The sequence below is a fragment of the Oncorhynchus mykiss genome, chromosome 21 (genome assembly GCF_013265735.2).
Source record: "Oncorhynchus mykiss isolate Arlee chromosome 21, USDA_OmykA_1.1, whole genome shotgun sequence".
Classification (NCBI taxonomy): domain Eukaryota; kingdom Metazoa; phylum Chordata; class Actinopteri; order Salmoniformes; family Salmonidae; genus Oncorhynchus; species Oncorhynchus mykiss.
This window is the reverse complement of record NC_048585.1, coordinates 60,152,035-60,167,603: the sequence shown is the minus strand read 5'-3', so window position 1 is coordinate 60,167,603 and position 15,569 is coordinate 60,152,035. Positions and strand designations below refer to the sequence as shown.

At 43.9% G+C, this 15,569-nt stretch overlaps 16 non-coding genes across 16 annotated transcripts; all 16 read left to right on the top strand.

Moving 5' to 3' along the window:
• Positions 1-3,110: 3,110 nt before the first annotated feature.
• trnay-gua lies at positions 3,111-3,197 on the top strand. The gene is given in 2 exon segments: positions 3,111-3,147; positions 3,162-3,197. It is a non-coding gene; the product is annotated as a tRNA-Tyr (tRNA).
• Positions 3,198-3,785: 588 nt separating this feature from the next.
• trnay-gua lies at positions 3,786-3,872 on the top strand. Its single transcript is given in 2 exon segments — positions 3,786-3,822; positions 3,837-3,872. It is a non-coding gene; the product is annotated as a tRNA-Tyr (tRNA).
• A 588-nt stretch (positions 3,873-4,460) lies between these two features.
• trnay-gua lies at positions 4,461-4,547 on the top strand. Its single transcript is given in 2 exon segments — positions 4,461-4,497; positions 4,512-4,547. It is a non-coding gene; the product is annotated as a tRNA-Tyr (tRNA).
• A 1,262-nt stretch (positions 4,548-5,809) lies between these two features.
• Positions 5,810-5,896, top strand: trnay-gua. Its single transcript is given in 2 exon segments — positions 5,810-5,846; positions 5,861-5,896. It is a non-coding gene; the product is annotated as a tRNA-Tyr (tRNA).
• Positions 5,897-7,159: 1,263 nt separating this feature from the next.
• On the top strand, positions 7,160-7,246 carry trnay-gua. Its single transcript is given in 2 exon segments — positions 7,160-7,196; positions 7,211-7,246. It is a non-coding gene; the product is annotated as a tRNA-Tyr (tRNA).
• A 588-nt stretch (positions 7,247-7,834) lies between these two features.
• On the top strand, positions 7,835-7,921 carry trnay-gua. The gene is given in 2 exon segments: positions 7,835-7,871; positions 7,886-7,921. It is a non-coding gene; the product is annotated as a tRNA-Tyr (tRNA).
• Positions 7,922-8,508: 587 nt separating this feature from the next.
• On the top strand, positions 8,509-8,595 carry trnay-gua. The gene is given in 2 exon segments: positions 8,509-8,545; positions 8,560-8,595. It is a non-coding gene; the product is annotated as a tRNA-Tyr (tRNA).
• A 588-nt stretch (positions 8,596-9,183) lies between these two features.
• trnay-gua lies at positions 9,184-9,270 on the top strand. Its single transcript is given in 2 exon segments — positions 9,184-9,220; positions 9,235-9,270. It is a non-coding gene; the product is annotated as a tRNA-Tyr (tRNA).
• A 588-nt stretch (positions 9,271-9,858) lies between these two features.
• On the top strand, positions 9,859-9,945 carry trnay-gua. Its single transcript is given in 2 exon segments — positions 9,859-9,895; positions 9,910-9,945. It is a non-coding gene; the product is annotated as a tRNA-Tyr (tRNA).
• A 471-nt stretch (positions 9,946-10,416) lies between these two features.
• Positions 10,417-10,503, top strand: trnay-gua. Its single transcript is given in 2 exon segments — positions 10,417-10,453; positions 10,468-10,503. It is a non-coding gene; the product is annotated as a tRNA-Tyr (tRNA).
• Positions 10,504-11,756: 1,253 nt separating this feature from the next.
• trnay-gua lies at positions 11,757-11,843 on the top strand. The gene is given in 2 exon segments: positions 11,757-11,793; positions 11,808-11,843. It is a non-coding gene; the product is annotated as a tRNA-Tyr (tRNA).
• A 577-nt stretch (positions 11,844-12,420) lies between these two features.
• trnay-aua lies at positions 12,421-12,507 on the top strand. Its single transcript is given in 2 exon segments — positions 12,421-12,457; positions 12,472-12,507. It is a non-coding gene; the product is annotated as a tRNA-Tyr (tRNA).
• Positions 12,508-13,084: 577 nt separating this feature from the next.
• Positions 13,085-13,171, top strand: trnay-gua. The gene is given in 2 exon segments: positions 13,085-13,121; positions 13,136-13,171. It is a non-coding gene; the product is annotated as a tRNA-Tyr (tRNA).
• Positions 13,172-13,748: 577 nt separating this feature from the next.
• trnay-gua lies at positions 13,749-13,835 on the top strand. The gene is given in 2 exon segments: positions 13,749-13,785; positions 13,800-13,835. It is a non-coding gene; the product is annotated as a tRNA-Tyr (tRNA).
• A 588-nt stretch (positions 13,836-14,423) lies between these two features.
• trnay-gua lies at positions 14,424-14,510 on the top strand. The gene is given in 2 exon segments: positions 14,424-14,460; positions 14,475-14,510. It is a non-coding gene; the product is annotated as a tRNA-Tyr (tRNA).
• Positions 14,511-15,087: 577 nt separating this feature from the next.
• Positions 15,088-15,174, top strand: trnay-gua. Its single transcript is given in 2 exon segments — positions 15,088-15,124; positions 15,139-15,174. It is a non-coding gene; the product is annotated as a tRNA-Tyr (tRNA).
• Positions 15,175-15,569: the final 395 nt, after the last annotated feature.

The following is a 15,569-nucleotide window of genomic DNA, read 5'->3' as shown; positions in this document are numbered from 1 at the left end:
ACACGAGGTTAACTTTTTCTGCAGTTGTGCCAAATTTTTTATGTTTGCCTTATGTTTGCCCAAAAGCAATTCATTCCCTGACCGGGAATCGATTCCGTGGTGCAGCAGTCAAAGCATCAAATCCTAACCAATAGACCACCGGGAGAGATCAAAAGCCAGCTTGCAGTGAGGGGGCTAAAGAGCATTCTTCACCCTCGGCTCACTTTTTCTCTATTCCCAAAGGCAACTACTTGCAATCTCAGGGGATGTAGTTTAATGGAAGAGAGCCTTTGTTTCAGGTAGGAAGACCGGGTTCAATTCCCACATCTCCACAATACCACCAAACTCTGCAGATTAACTTATTAAAGGGAACATATGCTTCTGCTGAACTTCTGACCATCTAGGTGATGGCATTAGGAAGAATTTGTCAACCTTCGATAGCTCAGTTGGTAGAGTGGAGGACTGTAGCTGAAATTGTAGGAATCCTTAGGTCGCTGGCTCAAATCCTTCTCGAAGGATTGCATATTTTTTTGTGTCTTACGCCAACTTTTTGACAGCAGTGCACTTTGACATGTGCTTGACAAACAAGTGATCATTCCTTGAGAGCTGAAATCTTCACTTGTTGACCTTCAATAGGAATGTTGGTAGAGCAGCAGAGAGTACTTGAAATTGCAGCAATCTTAAGGTCACTGGTTCACACGAGGTTAACTTTTTCTGCAGTTGTGCCAAATTTTTTATGTTTGCCTTATGTTTGCCCAAAAGCAATTCATTCCCTGACCGGGAATCGATTCCGTGGTGCAGCAGTCAAAGCATCAAATCCTAACCAATAGACCACCGGGAGAGATCAAAAGCCAGCTTGCAGTGAGGGGGCTAAAGAGCATTCTTCACCCTCGGCTCACTTTTTCTCTATTCCCAAAGGCAACTACTTGCAATCTCAGGGGATGTAGTTTAATGGAATAGAGCCTTTGTTTCAGGTAGGAAGACCGGGTTCAATTCCCACATCTCCACAATACCACCAAACTCTGCAGATTAACTTATTAAAGGGAACATATGCTTCTGCTGAACTTCTGACCATCTAGGTGATGGCATTAGGAAGCATTTGTCAACCTTCGACAGCTCAGTTGGTAGAGCGGAGGACTGTAGCTGAAATTGTAGGAATCCTTAGGTCGCTGGCTCAAATCCTTCTCGAAGGATTGCATATTTTTTTGTGTCTTACGCCAACTTTTTGACAGCAGTGCACTTTGACATGTGCTTGACAAACAAGTGATCATTCCTTGAGAGCTGAAATCTTCACTTGTTGACCTTCAATAGGAATGTTGGTAGAGCAGCAGAGAGTACTTGAAATTGCAGCAATCTTAAGGTCACTGGTTCACACGAGGTTAACTTTTTCTGCAGTTGTGCCAAATTTTTTATGTTTGCCTTATGTTTGCCCAAAAGCAATTCATTCCCTGACCGGGAATCGATTCCGTGGTGCAGCAGTCAAAGCATCAAATCCTAACCAATAGACCACCGGGAGAGATCAAAAGCCAGCTTGCAGTGAGGGGGCTAAAGAGCATTCTTCACCCTCGGCTCACTTTTTCTCTATTCCCAAAGGCAACTACTTGCAATCTCAGGGGATGTAGTTTAATGGAAGAGAGCCTTTGTTTCAGGTAGGAAGACCGGGTTCAATTCCCACATCTCCACAATACCACCAAACTCTGCAGATTAACTTATTAAAGGGAACATATGCTTCTGCTGAACTTCTGACCATCTAGGTGATGGCATTAGGAAGAATTTGTCAACCTTCGATAGCTCAGTTGGTAGAGTGGAGGACTGTAGCTGAAATTGTAGGAATCCTTAGGTCGCTGGCTCAAATCCTTCTCGAAGGATTGCATATTTTTTTGTGTCTTACGCCAACTTTTTGACAGCAGTGCACTTTGACATGTGCTTGACAAACAAGTGATCATTCCTTGAGAGCTGAAATCTTCACTTGTTGACCTTCAATAGGAATGTTGGTAGAGCAGCAGAGAGTACTTGAAATTGCAGCAATCTTAAGGTCACTGGTTCACACGAGGTTAACTTTTTCTGCAGTTGTGCCAAATTTTTTATGTTTGCCTTATGTTTGCCCAAAAGCAATTCATTCCCTGACCGGGAATCGATTCCGTGGTGCAGCAGTCAAAGCATCAAATCCTAACCAATAGACCACCGGGAGAGATCAAAAGCCAGCTTGCAGTGAGGGGGCTAAAGAGCATTCTTCACCCTCGGCTCACTTTTTCTCTATTCCCAAAGGCAACTACTTGCAATCTCAGGGGATGTAGTTTAATGGAATAGAGCCTTTGTTTCAGGTAGGAAGACCGGGTTCAATTCCCACATCTCCACAATACCACCAAACTCTGCAGATTAACTTATTAAAGGGAACATATGCTTCTGCTGAACTTCTGACCATCTAGGTGATGGCATTAGGAAGCATTTGTCAACCTTCGATAGCTCAGTTGGTAGAGCGGAGGACTGTAGCTGAAATTGTAGGAATCCTTAGGTCGCTGGCTCAAATCCTTCTCGAAGGATTGCATATTTTTTTGTGTCTTACGCCAACTTTTTGACAGCAGTGCACTTTGACATGTGCTTGACAAACAAGTGATCATTCCTTGAGAGCTGAAATCTTCACTTGTTGACCTTCAATAGGAATGTTGGTAGAGCAGCAGAGAGTACTTGAAATTGCAGCAATCTTAAGGTCACTGGTTCACACGAGGTTAACTTTTTCTGCAGTTGTGCCAAATTTTTTATGTTTGCCTTATGTTTGCCCAAAAGCAATTCATTCCCTGACCGGGAATCGATTCCGTGGTGCAGCAGTCAAAGCATCAAATCCTAACCAATAGACCACCGGGAGAGATCAAAAGCCAGCTTGCAGTGAGGGGGCTAAAGAGCATTCTTCACCCTCGGCTCACTTTTTCTCTATTCCCAAAGGCAACTACTTGCAATCTCAGGGGATGTAGTTTAATGGAATAGAGCCTTTGTTTCAGGTAGGAAGACCGGGTTCTATTCCCACATCTCCACAATACCACCAAACTCTGCAGATTAACTTATTAAAGGGAACATATGCTTCTGCTGAACTTCTGACCATCTAGGTGATGGCGTTAGGAAGCATTTGTCAACCTTCGATAGCTCAGTTGGTAGAGCGGAGGACTGTAGCTGTAATTGTAGGAATCCTTAGGTTGCTGGTTCAAATCCTTCTCGAAGGATTGCATATTTTTTTGTGTCTTACGCCAACTTTTTGACAGCAGTGCACTTTGACATGTGCTTGACAAACAAGTGATCATTCCTTGAGAGCTGAAATCTTCACTTGTTGACCTTCAATAGGAATGTTGGTAGAGCAGCAGAGAGTACTTGAAATTGCAGCAATCTTAAGGTCACTGGTTCACACGAGGTTAACTTTTTCTGCAGTTGTGCCAAATTTTTTATGTTTGCCTTATGTTTGCCCAAAAGCAATTCATTCCCTGACCGGGAATCGATTCCGTGGTGCAGCAGTCAAAGCATCAAATCCTAACCAATAGACCACCGGGAGAGATCAAAAGCCAGCTTGCAGTGAGGGGGCTAAAGAGCATTCTTCACCCTCGGCTCACTTTTTCTCTATTCCCAAAGGCAACTACTTGCAATCTCAGGGGATGTAGTTTAATGGAAGAGAACCTTTGTTTCAGGTAGGAAGACCGGGTTCAATTCCCACATCTCCACAAAACCACCAAACTCTGCAGATTAACTTATTAAAGGGAACATATGCTTCTGCTGAACTTCTGACCATCTAGGTTATGGCGTTAGGAAGTTTTTGTCAACCTTCGATAGCTCAGTTGGTAGAGCGGAGGACTGTAGCTGAAATTTTGGGAATCCTTAGGTCGCTGGTTCAAATCCTGCTCGAAGGATTGCATATTTTCTGGTGTCTTACGCCAACTTTTTGACAGCAGTGCACTTTGACATGTGCTTGACAAACAAGTGATCATTCCTTGAGAGCTGAAATCTTCACTTGTTGACCTTCAATAGGAATGTTGGTAGAGCAGCAGAGAGTACTTGAAATTGCAGCAATCTTAAGGTCACTGGTTCTCACGAGGTTCACTTTTTCTGCAGTTGTGCCAAAATGTTGATGTTTGCCTTATGTTTGCCCAAAAGCAATTCATTCCCTGAACGGGAATCAATTCCGTGGTGCAGCAGTCAGAGCATCAAATCCTAACCAATAGACCACCGGGAGAGATCAAAAGCCAGCTTGCAGTGAGGGGGCTAAAGAGCATTCTTCACCCTCGGCTCACTTTTTCTCTATTCCCAAAGGCAACTACTTGCAATCTCAGGGGATGTAGTTTAATGGAATAGAGCCTTTGTTTCAGGTAGGAAGACCGGGTTCAATTCCCACATCTCCACAATACCACCAAACTCTGCAGATTAACTTATTAAAGGGAACATATGCTTCTGCTGAACTTCTGACCATCTAGGTGATGGCGTTAGGAAGCATTTGTCAACCTTCGATAGCTCAGTTGGTAGAGCGAAGGACTGTAGCTGAAATTGTAGGAATCCTTAGGTCGCTGGTTCAAATCCTTCTCGAAGGATTGCATATTTTTTTGTGTCTTACGCCAACTTTTTGACAGCAGTGCACTTTGACATGTGCTTGACAACAAGTGATCATTCCTTGAGAGCTGAAATCTTCACTTGTTGACCTTCAATAGGAATGTTGGTAGAGCAGCAGAGAGTACTTGAAATTGCAGCAATCTTAAGGTCACTGGTTCTCACGAGGTTCACTTTTTCTGCAGTTGTGCCAAAATGTTGATGTTTGCCTTATGTTTGCCCAAAAGCAATTCATTCCCTGAACGGGAATCAATTCCGTGGTGCAGCAGTCAGAGCATCAAATCCTAACCAATAGACCACCGGGAGAGATCAAAAGCCAGCTTGCAGTGAGGGGGCTAAAGAGCATTCTTCACCCTCGGCTCACTTTTTCTCTATTCCCAAAGGCAACTACTTGCAATCTCAGGGGATGTAGTTTAATGGAATAGAGCCTTTGTTTCAGGTAGGAAGACCGGGTTCAATTCCCACATCTCCACAATACCACCAAACTCTGCAGATTAACTTATTAAAGGGAACATATGCTTCTGCTGAACTTCTGACCATCTAGGTGATGGCGTTAGGAAGCATTTGTCAACCTTCGATAGCGCAGTTGGTAGAGCGGAGGACTGTAGCTGAAATTGTAGGAATCCTTAGGTAGCTGGTTCAAATCCTTCTCGAAGGATTGCATATTTTTTTGTGTCTTACGCCAACTTTTTGACAGCAGTGCACTTTGACATGTGCTTGACAAACAAGTGATCATTCCTTGAGAGCTGAAATCTTCACTTGTTGACCTTCAATAGGAATGTTGGTAGAGCAGCAGAGAGTACTTGAAATTGCAGCAATCTTAAGGTCACTGGTTCTCACGAGGTTCACTTTTTCTGCAGTTGTGCCAAAATGTTGATGTTTGCCTTATGTTTGCCCAAAAGCAATTCATTCCCTGAACGGGAATCAATTCCGTGGTGCAGCAGTCAGAGCATCAAATCCTAACCAATAGACCACCGGGAGAGATCAAAAGCCAGCTTGCAGTGAGGGGGCTAAAGAGCATTCTTCACCCTCGGCTCACTTTTTCTCTATTCCCAAAGGCAACTACTTGCAATCTCAGGGGATGTAGTTTAATGGAATAGAGCCTTTGTTTCAGGTAGGAAGACCGGGTTCAATTCCCACATCTCCACAATACCACCAAACTCTGCAGATTAACTTATTAAAGGGAACATATGCTTCTGCTGAACTTCTGACCATCTAGGTGATGGCGTTAGGAAGCATTTGTCAACCTTCGATAGCTCAGTTGGTAGAGCGGAGGACTGTAGCTGAAATTGTAGGAATCCTTAGGTCGCTGGTTCAAATCCTTCTCGAAGGATTGCATATTTTTTTGTGTCTTACGCCAACTTTTTGACAGCAGTGCACTTCGACATGTGCTTGACAAACAAGTGATCATTCCTTGAGAGCTGAAATCTTCACTTGTTGACCTTCAATAGGAATGTTGGTAGAGCAGCAGAGAGTACTTGAAATTGCAGCAATCTTAAGGTCACTGGTTCTCACAAGGTTAACTTTTTCTGCAGTTGTGCCAAAATGTTGATGTTTGCCTTATGTTTGCCCAAAAGCAATTCATTCCCTGAACGGGAATCAATTCCGTGGTGCAGCAGTCAGAGCATCAAATCCTAACCAATAGACCACCGGGAGAGATCAAAAGCCAGCTTACAGTGAGGGGGCTAAAGAGCATTCTTCACCCTCGGCTCACTTTTTCTCTATTCCCAAAGGCAACTACTTGCAATCTCAGGGGATGTAGTTTAATGGAATAGAGCCTTTGTTTCAGGTAGGAAGACCGGGTTCTATTCCCACATCTCCACAATACCACCAAACTCTGCAGATTAACTTATTAAAGGGAACATATGCTTCTGCTGAACTTCTGACCATCTAGGTGATGGCGTTAGGAAGCATTTGTCAACCTTCGATAGCTCAGTTGTTAGAGCGGAGGACTGTAGCTGAAATTGTAGGAATCCTTAGGTTGTTGGTTCAAATCCTTCTCGAAGGATTGCATATTTTTTTGTGTCTTACGCCAACTTTTTGACAGCAGTGCACTTTGACATGTGCTTGACAAACAAGTGATCATTCCTTGAGAGCTGAAATCTTCACTTGTTGACCTTCAATAGGAATGTTGGTAGAGCAGCAGAGAGTACTTGAAATTGCAGCAATCTTAAGGTCACTGGTTCACACGAGGTTAACTTTTTCTGCAGTTGTGCCAAATTTTTTATGTTTGCCTTATGTTTGCCCAAAAGCAATTCATTCCCTGACCGGGAATCGATTCCGTGGTGCAGCAGTCAAAGCATCAAATCCTAACCAATAGACCACCGGGAGAGATCAAAAGCCAGCTTGCAGTGAGGGGGCTAAAGAGCATTCTTCACCCTCGGCTCACTTTTTCTCTATTCCCAAAGGCAACTACTTGCAATCTCAGGGGATGTAGTTTAATGGAAGAGAGCCTTTGTTTCAGGTAGGAAGACCGGGTTCAATTCCCACATCTCCACAAAACCACCAAACTCTGCAGATTAACTTATTAAAGGGAACATATGCTTCTGCTGAACTTCTGACCATCTAGGTTATGGCGTTAGGAAGCATTTGTCAACCTTCGATAGCTCAGTTGGTAGAGCGGAGGACTGTAGCTGAAATTTTGGGAATCCTTAGGTCGCTGGTTCAAATCCTGCTCGAAGGATTGCATATTTTCTGGTGTCTTACGCCAACTTTTTGACAGCAGTGCACTTTGACATGTGCTTGACAAACAAGTGATCATTCCTTGAGAGCTGAAATCTTCACTTGTTGACCTTCAATAGGAATGTTGGTAGAGCAGCAGAGAGTACTTGAAATTGCAGCAATCTTAAGGTCACTGGTTCTCACGAGGTTCACTTTTTCTGCAGTTGTGCCAAAATGTTGATGTTTGCCTTATGTTTGCCCAAAAGCAATTCATTCCCTGAACGGGAATCAATTCCGTGGTGCAGCAGTCAGAGCATCAAATCCTAACCAATAGACCACCGGGAGAGATCAAAAGCCAGCTTGCAGTGAGGGGGCTAAAGAGCATTCTTCACCCTCGGCTCACTTTTTCTCTATTCCCAAAGGCAACTACTTGCAATCTCAGGGGATGTAGTTTAATGGAATAGAGCCTTTGTTTCAGGTAGGAAGACCGGGTTCAATTCCCACATCTCCACAATACCACCAAACTCTGCAGATTAACTTATTAAAGGGAACATATGCTTCTGCTGAACTTCTGACCATCTAGGTGATGGCGTTAGGAAGCATTTGTCAACCTTCGATAGCTCAGTTGGTAGAGCGGAGGACTGTAGCTGAAATTGTAGGAATCCTTAGGTCGCTGGTTCAAATCCTTCTCGAAGGATTGCATATTTTTTTGTGTCTTACGCCAACTTTTTGACAGCAGTGCACTTTGACATGTGCTTGACAACAAGTGATCATTCCTTGAGAGCTGAAATCTTCACTTGTTGACCTTCAATAGGAATGTTGATAGAGCAGCAGAGAGTACTTGAAATTGCAGCAATCTTAAGGTCACTGGTTCTCACGAGGTTCACTTTTTCTGCAGTTGTGCCAAAATGTTGATGTTTGCCTTATGTTTGCCCAAAAGCAATTCATTCCCTGAACGGGAATCAATTCCGTGGTGCAGCAGTCAGAGCATCAAATCCTAACCAATAGACCACCGGGAGAGATCAAAAGCCAGCTTGCAGTGAGGGGGCTAAAGAGCATTCTTCACCCTCGGCTCACTTTTTCTCTATTCCCAAAGGCAACTACTTGCAATCTCAGGGGATGTAGTTTAATGGAATAGAGCCTTTGTTTCAGGTAGGAAGACCGGGTTCAATTCCCACATCTCCACAATACCACCAAACTCTGCAGATTAACTTATTAAAGGGAACATATGCTTCTGCTGAACTTCTGACCATCTAGGTGATGGCGTTAGGAAGCATTTGTCAACCTTCGATAGCTCAGTTGGTAGAGCGGAGGACTGTAGCTGAAATTGTAGGAATCCTTAGGTAGCTGGTTCAAATCCTTCTCGAAGGATTGCATATTTTTTTGTGTCTTACGCCAACTTTTTGACAGCAGTGCACTTTGACATGTGCTTGACAAACAAGTGATCATTCCTTGAGAGCTGAAATCTTCACTTGTTGACCTTCAATAGGAATGTTGGTAGAGCAGCAGAGAGTACTTGAAATTGCAGCAATCTTAAGGTCACTGGTTCTCACGAGGTTCACTTTTTCTGCAGTTGTGCCAAAATGTTGATGTTTGCCTTATGTTTGCCCAAAAGCAATTCATTCCCTGAACGGGAATCAATTCCGTGGTGCAGCAGTCAGAGCATCAAATCCTAACCAATAGACCACCGGGAGAGATCAAAAGCCAGCTTGCAGTGAGGGGGCTAAAGAGCATTCTTCACCCTCGGCTCACTTTTTCTCTATTCCCAAAGGCAACTACTTGCAATCTCAGGGGATGTAGTTTAATGGAATAGAGCCTTTGTTTCAGGTAGGAAGACCGGGTTCAATTCCCACATCTCCACAATACCACCAAACTCTGCAGATTAACTTATTAAAGGGAACATATGCTTCTGCTGAACTTCTGACCATCTAGGTGATGGCGTTAGGAAGCATTTGTCAACCTTCGATAGCTCAGTTGGTAGAGCGGAGGACTGTAGCTGAAATTGTAGGAATCCTTAGGTCGCTGGTTCAAATCCTTCTCGAAGGATTGCATATTTTTTTGTGTCTTACGCCAACTTTTTGACAGCAGTGCACTTTGACATGTGCTTGACAAACAAGTGATCATTCCTTGAGAGCTGAAATCTTCACTTGTTGACCTTCAATAGGAATGTTGGTAGAGCAGCAGAGAGTACTTGAAATTGCAGCAATCTTAAGGTCACTGGTTCTCACAAGGTTAACTTTTTCTGCAGTTGTGCCAAAATGTTGATGTTTGCCTTATGTTTGCCCAAAAGCAATTCATTCCCTGAACGGGAATCAATTCCGTGGTGCAGCAGTCAGAGCATCAAATCCTAACCAATAGACCACCGGGAGAGATCAAAAGCCAGCTTACAGTGAGGGGGCTAAAGAGCATTCTTCACCCTCGGCTCACTTTTTCTCTATTCCCAAAGGCAACTACTTGCAATCTCAGGGGATGTAGTTTAATGGAATAGAGCCTTTGTTTCAGGTAGGAAGACCGGGTTCTATTCCCACATCTCCACAATACCACCAAACTCTGCAGATTAACTTATTAAAGGGAACATATGCTTTTGCTGAACTTCTGACCATCTAGGTGATGGCGTTAGGAAGCATTTGTCAACCTTCGATAGCTCAGTTGGTAGAGCGGAGGACTGTAGCTGAAATTGTAGGAATCCTTAGGTTGTTGGTTCAAATCCTTCTCGAAGGATTGCATATTTTTTTGTGTCTTACGCCAACTTTTTGACAGCAGTGCACTTTGACATGTGCTTGACAAACAAGTGATCATTCCTTGAGAGCTGAAATCTTCACTTGTTGACCTTCAATAGGAATGTTGGTAGAGCAGCAGAGAGTACTTGAAATTGCAGCAATCTTAAGGTCACTGGTTCACACGAGGTTAACTTTTTCTGCAGTTGTGCCAAATTTTTTATGTTTGCCTTATGTTTGCCCAAAAGCAATTCATTCCCTGACCGGGAATCGATTCCGTGGTGCAGGCAACTACTTGCAATCTCAGGGGATGTAGTTTAATGGAAGAGAGCCTTTGTTTCAGGTAGGAAGACCGGGTTCAATTCCCACATCTCCACAAAACCACCAAACTCTGCAGATTAACTTATTAAAGGGAACATATGCTTCTGCTGAACTTCTGACCATCTAGGTGATGGCCATAGGAAGCGTTTGTCAACCTTCGATAGCTCAGTTGGTAGAGTGGAGGACTGTAGCTGAAATTGTGCGAATCCTTAGGTCGCTGGTTCAAATCCTGCTCGAAGGATTGCATATTTTCTTGTGTCTTGCGCCAACTTTTTGACAGCAGTGCAATTTGACATGTGCTTGACAAACAAGTGATCATTCCTTTTAGAGCTGAAATCTTCACTTGTTGACATTCAATAGGAATGTTGGTAGAGCAGCAGAGAGTACTTGAAATTGCAGCAATCTTAAGGTCACTGGTTCACACGAGGTTAACTTTTTCTGCAGTTGTGCCAAAATGTTTATGTTTACCCAAAAGCAATTCATTCCCTTACCGGGAATCGATTCCGTGGTGCAGCAGTCAGAGCATCAAATCCTAACCAATAGACCACCGGGAGAGGTCAAAAGCCAGCTTGCAGTGAGGGGGCTAAAGAGCATTCTTCACCCTTGGCTCACTTTTTCTCTATTCCCAAAGGCAACTACTTGCAATCTCAGGGGATGTAGTTTAATGGAAGAGAGCCTTTGTTTCAGGTAGGAAGACCGCATTCAATTCCCACATCTCCACGAAACCACCAAACTCTGGAGATTAACTTATTAAAGGGAACATATGCTTCTGCTGAACTTCTGACCATCTAGGTTATGGCGTTAGGAAGCATGTGTCAACCTTCGATAGCTCAGTTGGTATCGTGGAGGACTGTAGCTGAAATTGTGGGAATCCTTAGGTCGCTGGTTCAAATCCTGCTCGAAGGATTGTACATTTTCTTGTGGCTTACGCCAACTTTTTGACAGCAGTGCACTTTGACATGTGCTTGACAAACAAGTGATCATTCCTTGAGAGCTGAAATCTTCACTTGTTGACCTTCAATAGGAATGTTGGTAGAGCAGCAGAGAGTCCTTGAAATTGCAGCAATCTTAAGGTCACTGGTTCACACGAGGTTAACTTTTTCTGCAGTTGTGCCAAAATGTTTATGTTTGCCTTATGTTTGCCCAAAAGCAATTAATTCTCTGACCGGGAATCGATTCCGTGGTGCAGCAGTCAGAGCATCAAATCCTAACCAATAGACCACCGGGAGAGATCAAAAGCCAGCTTGCAGTGAGGGGGCTAAAGAGCATTCTCCACCCTCGGCTCACTTTTTCTCTATTCCCAAAGGCAACTACTTGCAATCTCAGGGGATGTAGTTTAATGGAAGAGAGCCTTTGTTTCAGGTAGGAAGACCGCGTTCAATTCCCACATCTCCACGAAACCACCAAACTCTGCAGAATAACTTATTAAAGGGAACATATGCTTCTGCTGAACTTATGACCATCTAGGTTATGGCGTTAGGAAGCATGTGTCACCCTTCGATAGCTCAGTTGGTAGAGCGGAGGACTGTAGCTGAAATTGTGGGAATCCTTAGGTCGCTGGTTCAAATCCTGCTCGAAGGATTGCATATTTTCTTGTGGCTTACGCCAACTTTTTGACAGCAGTGCACTTTGACATGTGCTTGACAAACAAGTGATCATTCCTTGAGAGCTGAAATCTTCACTTGTTGACCTTCAATAGGAATGTTGGTAGAGCAGCAGAGAGTACTTGAAATTGCAGCAATCTTAAGGTCACTGGTTCACACGAGGTTAACTTTTTCTGCAGTTGTGCCAAAATGTTTATGTTTACCCAAAAGCAATTCATTCCCTGACCGGGAATCGATTCCGTGGTGCAGCAGTCAGAGCATCAAATCCTAACCAATAGACCACCGGGAGAGATCAAAAGCCAGCTTGCAGTGAGGGGGCTAAAGAGCATTCTCCACCCTCGGCTCACTTTTTCTCTATTCCCAAAGGCAACTACTTGCAATCTCAGGGGATGTAGTTTAATGGAAGAGAGTGTTTGTTTCAGGTAGGAAGACCGCGTTCAATTCCCACATCTCCACAAAACCACCAAACTCTGCAGAATAACTTATTAAAGGGAACATATGCTTCTGCTGAACTTCTGACCATCTAGGTTATGGCGTTAGGAAGCATGTGTCAACCTTCGATAGCTCAGTTGGTAGAGCGGAGGACTGTAGCTGAAATTGTGGAAATCCTTAGGTCGCTGGTTCAAATCCTGCTCGAAGGATTGCATATTTTCTTGTGGCTTACGCCAACTTTTTGACAGCAGTGCACTTTGACATGTGCTTGACAAACAAGTGATCATTCCTTGAGAGCTGAAATCTTCACTTGTTGACCTTCAATAGGAATGTTGGTAGAGCAGCAGAGAGTACTTGAAATTGCAGCAATCTTAAGGTCACTGGTTCACACGAGGTTAACTTTTTCTGCAGTTGTGCCAAAATGTTTATGTTTACCCAAAAGCAATTCATTCCCTGACCGGGAATCGATTCCGTGGTGCAGCAGTCAGAGCATCAAATCCTAACCAATAGACCACCGGGAGAGATCAAAAGCCAGCTTGCAGTGAGGGGGCTAAAGAGCATTCTTCACCCTCGGCTCACTTTTTCTCTATTCCCAAAGGCAACTACTTGCAATCTCAGGGGATGTAGTTTAATGCAAGAGAGCCTTTGTTTCAGGTAGGAAGACCGCGTTCAATTCCCACATCTCCACGAAACCACCAAACTCTGCAGATTAACTTATTAAAGGGAACATATGCTTCTGCTGACATTCTGACCATCTAGGTTATGGCGTTAGGAAGCATTTGTCAACCTTCGATAGCTCAGTTGGTAGAGCAGAGGACTGTAGCTGAAATTGTAGGAATCCTTAGGTCGCTGGTTCAAATCCTGCTCGAAGGATTGTACATTTTCTTGTGGCTTACGCCAACTTTTTGACAGCAGTGCACTTTGACATGTGCTTGACAAACAAGTGATCATTCCTTGAGAGCTGAAATCTTCACTTGTTGACCTTCAATAGGAATGTTGGTAGAGCAGCAGAGAGTCCTTGAAATTGCAGCAATCTTAAGGTCACTGGTTCACACGAGGTTAACTTTTTCTGCAGTTGTGCCAAAATGTTTATGTTTACCCAAAAGCAATTCATTCCCTGACCGGGAATCGATTCCGTGGTGCAGCAGTCAGAGCATCAAATCCTAACCAATAGACCACCGGGAGAGATCAAAAGCCAGCTTGCAGTGAGGGGGCTAAAGAGCATACTCCACCCTCGGCTCACTTTTTCTCTATTCCCAAAGGCAACTACTTGCAATCTCAGGGGATGTAGTTTAATGCAAGAGAGCCTTTGTTTCAGGTAGGAAGACCGCGTTCAATTCCCACATCTCCACGAAACCACCAAACTCTGCAGATTAACTTATTAAAGGGAACATATGCTTCTGCTGAACTTCTGACCATCTAGGTTATGGCGTTAGGAAGCATTTGTCAACCTTCGATAGCTCAGTTGGTAGAGCGGAGGACTGTAGCTGAAATTGTAGGAATCCTTAGGTCGCTGGTTCAAATCCTGCTCGAAGGATTGTACATTTTCTTGTGGCTTACGCCAACTTTTTGACAGCAGTGCACTTTGACATGTGCTTGACAAACAAGTGATCATTCCTTGAGAGCTGAAATCTTCACTTGTTGACCTTCAATAGGAATGTTGGTAGAGCAGCAGAGAGTCCTTGAAATTGCAGCAATCTTAAGGTCACTGGTTCACACGAGGTTAACTTTTTCTGCAGTTGTGCCAAAATGTTTATGTTTGCCTCATGTTTGCCCAAAAGCAATTAATTCCCTGACCGGGAATCGATTCCGTGGTGCAGCAGTCAGAGCATCAAATCCTAACCAATAGACCACCGGGAGAGATCAAAAGCCAGCTTGCAGTGAGGGGGCTAAAGAGCATTCTCCACCCTCGGCTCACTTTTTCTCTATTCCCAAAGGCAACTACTTGCAATCTCAGGGGATGTAGTTTAATGGAAGAGAGCGTTTGTTTCAGGTAGGAAGACTGCGTTCAATTCCCACATCTCCACAAAACCACCAAACTCTGCAGAATAACTTATTAAAGGGAACATATGCTTCTGCTGAACTTCTGACCATCTAGGTTATGGCGTTAGGAAGCATGTGTCAACCTTCGATAGCTCAGTTGGTAGAGCGGAGGACTGTAGCTGAAATTGTGGGAATCCTTAGGTCGCTGGTTCAAATCCTGCTCGAAGGATTGCATATTTTCTTGTGGCTTACGCCAACTTTTTGACAGCAGTGCACTTTGACATGTGCTTGACAAACAAGTGATCATTCCTTGAGAGCTGAAATCTTCACTTGTTGACCTTCAATAGGAATGTTGGTAGAGCAGCAGAGAGTACTTGAAATTGCAGCAATCTTAAGGTCACTGGTTCACACGAGGTTAACTTTTTCTGCAGTTGTGCCAAAATGTTTATGTTTACCCAAAAGCAATTAATTCCCTGACCGGGAATCGATTCCGTGGTGCAGCAGTCAGAGCATCAAATCCTAACCAATAGACCACCGGGAGAGATCAAAAGCCAGCTTGCAGTGAGGGGGCTAAAGAGCATACTTCACCCTCGGCTCACTTTTTCTCTATTCCCAAAGGCAACTACTTGCAATCTCAGGGGATGTAGTTTAATGGAAGAGAGCCTTTGTTTCAGGTAGGAAGACCGCATTCAATTCCCACATCTCCACAAAACCACCAAACTCTGCAGATTAACTTATTAAAGGGAACATATGCTTCTGCTGAACTTATGACCATCTAGGTTATGGCGTTAGGAAGCATGTGTCACCCTTCGATAGCTCAGTTGGTAGAGCGGAGGACTGTAGCTGAAATTGTGGGAATCCTCAGGTCGCTGGTTCAAATCCTGCTTGAAGGATTGCATATTTTCTTGTGGCTTACGCCAACTTTTTGACAGCAGTGCACTTTGACATGTGCTTGACAAACAAGTGATCATTCCTTGAGAGCTGAAATCTTCACTTGTTGACCTTCAATAGGAATGTTGGTAGAGCAGCAGAGAGTACTTGAAATTGCAGCAATCTTAAGGTCACTGGTTCACACGAGGTTAACTTTTTCTGCAGTTGTGCCAAAATGTTTATGTTTACCCAAAAGCAATTCATTCACCTGACCGGGAATCGATTCCGTGGTGCAGCAGTCAGAGCATCAAATCCTAACCAATAGACCACCGGGAGAGATCAAAAGCCAGCTTGCAGTGAGGGGGCTAAAGAGCATACTCCACCCTCGGCTCACTTTTTCTCTATTCCCAAAGGCAAC